Below are 3,896 nucleotides of genomic sequence, written 5' to 3' on the forward strand. Positions count from 1 at the left end.
TGGACAACCAATTGTATGTTAAGAAGTTGAAGTGTGATTTCTGGCTAACACAAGTACAATTCCTTGGACATGTAATATCTGGAGATGAAATTTGTGTGGACCCCAGTAAGATAGAAGCGGTATTGAACTGGGAGCAGCCTAAGAATGTCTCGGAGATACAAAGTTTTCTTGGATTGGCTGGCTATTATAGAAGATTGATTAGGGATTTCTCAAAGATTGCAGCTCCGCTAACCAGACTCACAAGAAAGGAGTAAGATTTGAATGGGATGATAAGTGTGACTCATCATTTGAGGAATTGAAAACAAGACTTACCACAACGCCGGTGTTAGTATTGCCTAATAACCAAGATCTATTTGAGATATACACGGATGCATCGGAACAAGGACTCCGATGTGTGCTAATGCAAAATGGAAGAGTTGTAGCCTATGCTTCAAGACAGTTAAAGAATTACGTGAGGAATTATCCAACAGATGACTTGGAGCTAACTATTGTAGTGCATGCATTGAAGATTTGGAGATGTTATTTGTACGGAAATAAGTTCAATGTTTATTCAGATCACAAAAGTCTTAAGTATATATTTACTCAACATGATTTGATTTTGAGGCAAAGGCCACAAGCTATTTGGAATGCTACAATCACTACCAATCCCAGAATGGAAATGGGACAATATCATGATGGATTTTATTACCAGCTTACCAAGATCAAAGAAAGAACACAATGGTATTTGGGTGATAGTTGATAGACTTATTGATAAGCTCATATATATATATATATATTACATCAAATTCACATGTCTTTTCTTAGTTAGTTCCTTATAGTTTTGAGCTATTTACTTTGTTTTTGTGTTTTGTAGGATTTGTCAAGCAAAGAAAAGAAAAATAGCACAAGTGGGATTTTAAGTAACAAATTCATCAAAACTGCTTGTGCAGATCAGCTGACTTTGGAAGCCAGTTTCGAACAGCTCATAATGAATTATAGAATGAACCTTATATACTTAGAAAGCTACGGATGTCTATTTTCTGGACCATTTCACGGATTGTTAATATCATTTTTATAGAAGAAGTTATGGTCATTTTAACACTGAAAGGTTCACAAGAGACTGAGCAGTTTGAAACTGCAATGAAAATGGAATTAAAGATGAGGATTAAGAGGGAGTAATTGGCATAAAGGCTGCCCAAAGAGTTACAATTGTTTTACCATTTTCTCTCACTTATTGTCATCACTAACTTGCTATTAGTAGGGGGAGTTATGGAAATGGTGTAGCAAGAATTGGTTTAAAAGAGCGTTGGGGGAGGAAATAAAGGGCAGTTTTTTATAGAAATAATTTTAGGAAAAAGAAAAAAAAAAGAAGGCTGCAGGTGATAGCGGAAAGGAAGAAAAAAGGCAAGAAAGCAGCGTTTGGGAATGAAGGAAAGAAGAGGAGGCCTCACTTGATTTCTTTCAGTTTTATCTTCTCAAACCCATGTTGTACTTTTGGTTTAATTTGAGAATTATGTGTAACTAAATTTTTAGTAGTTAGGGCCTGTTTTGAAGCCCCGAATATGATTGCAAGTTTGTTATGACATTTCGTTGAATTACTTTTATGAATGGATGAAAATTGGTTCACTACTAATGTCAATGATGAATTCTTTATGTGTTTTCTATGGATGCATACTCAGTAAGCATATTTAGGATTCTAACGCTATGAATATGTGTGTGCCTGCCCTTGTCGAATGAGGACCTACATATGTTCTAGAGTAGTTCTTGTTAATTGCGATCAAAATGTGAACCAATTTCTAGGATAAGTAAGACAACATTAGTACTTACGATGCCTTGTGATGACTCAAACTCTTTTCGTTCTTAATGATTTCTACTTGTTAAATCTATGAACACGCAATTCTAGATTGTATGCTAGGGACTAAGTTAAGTTGAAAATGCAATTCTCTTAACATACTACATAAGAAAGAGCAACAGGTTGAGTTCTAACATTGAGCCAACTTGAGCATCTTCATCCGGAAATAAAAGAAATTTGAACAAAACATAACATGTTTGCATGATTATTTGGTGGTGGATAGCAATTCGCCTAACTCATTTTTCTTAATTTGTGAACTACTTAAAATCTGTTTCTGTCCTGTTTTTGTTCGATTTAATTTAAATATCAAATCAACTCCAAAAATCCCAAAACTTTGTGTGAGTGTAGCTCTGTGTGTCTAGTGTCTGCATATAAATTTCGTAGACTTTAGATAAGTGTAAGTTGGTCTAATAATTATTTTTCGGCGGCTGGTTAGTAGGGACAGTAGCCCAGTTTTAGTGACATTTTAAGTAGTTAGATAAAACAATCTTCTGTGGGAAAGACCCTTAGGGTGCGTTTGTTGCACTGAACTATCTCGGACTGGACTAGCTTCAAGGACTAAGCTGACTGGCTTAGACTAGACTATGCTGGACTGATTTAGTGAAGCGTTTGGTGCAGTGTTGGATTAAGAAGCAAAATAATTAATAAATTTTAATATTATATTTGTTTAATTCATAAAAATTATATTATATTATTAATTTATCTTTTTCTTTTTGGAAATCTATTCCTATCTCGAAACTTGTACCATTTTTTTCTTCTTCCTTCCCGCTCTCTCACTCCCCTCTCCCTCATTTTCTTCCCTTTTTTTCTTCGGCCCATTGTTTTCTTCTTTCTTCCCACTCTTTCACTCCCCTCTCCTTCATTTTCTTCCTTTTTTTCTCCGGCCGACCATATCCCTTCTCTCTCTCTCTTTTTCTCCCCCATTTCTCCCAGTTTTCTTCCTCAAAGGAGGATCTATGCATTTTGCTTCTGATTTGGACCGAAAGACCTACAGGTTTTTCTTCTTGTTCCTCAAAGCAGAGAGAGAATTGCAAATTCGAGATCACATATCGAATTTCTACTATAATTTATGTTTACAACTCCAAATTTGATTTTGTTTTTTTCCTACAAATTTATGGAGAAGAGCATTGCAACCCAAGGTAATATATTTCTGGGTTTATCACAGATTTTGATATTTTCTGTAATTGGGATTTTGATATTTTCTATAATTCGAAATCGCATATCACATATTTCTGGGTTTATCACAGATTTTGATTTTGTTTGTCCTACACATTTCTGGATAAGAATAGCCTTTAATTGAGGTTGGATTCATGGGACACAGACGGAACCAAAATCTTGTACCTGATTTTTTATGCTCATCTCGTCAGCAATGCCATGGCGACTGCATTGTTCTCTCTTTTTATCTCTCTAATAGATGTTTCTAACTTTTCTAGGAGAGGAAATACGGCGAAGCTCAATTGGAATTTTTGGGAAGGGAAGGACGGCGAAGCAGGGAGGGGTGAAGCGAAGCATAGATGGGGTGAAGCGGGGAGGGGTGAAGCAAAGCAGAGATGGGGCGAAGCAGGGACTAGCAGTCCGCTCCTTTTCGGGGGGTCTTGCTAAGACCCCCTAGCAAGCGTTTTTGTAGAAGTGAGTGAGACTTAGTCTCATTAAACCTAGTCCCTGTCGGGAAAAAACATGGGACTGGACTAACCCTTAGTCCAGTCCAGTCCAATACTCTTTAGTGAGGGCAAACAAATGCCCCCTTATTTTCTTATGCTACAATTGACAAATCTTAGTGTTAATAAGGAAAGTCAATAGGACATTTGTGTGCTACTTTGTGGTATGCTTTTAATCCTATTAAATTTTTGGCGCCGCGTCGTCGGGGATTGTTATTTCTCGTTACTTATTTCTCTATTGTTTTCATTACTTGTCTATTTAGTGTTTTTGTTTTTTTTTTATTTCAGGTACTCTTTGTAGTATATGCATACTCGAAGGTCCAAGAGCATTGACCTAGCTTCCCTTAATCCTGAGCTTGAACGAACACTTCGAAAGCTTTAGAGAAAAATCAAGCAGAAGTTTGCAT

The sequence above is a fragment of the Malus domestica genome, chromosome 01 (assembly GCF_042453785.1).
Source record: "Malus domestica chromosome 01, GDT2T_hap1".
Classification (NCBI taxonomy): Eukaryota; Viridiplantae; Streptophyta; class Magnoliopsida; order Rosales; family Rosaceae; genus Malus; species Malus domestica.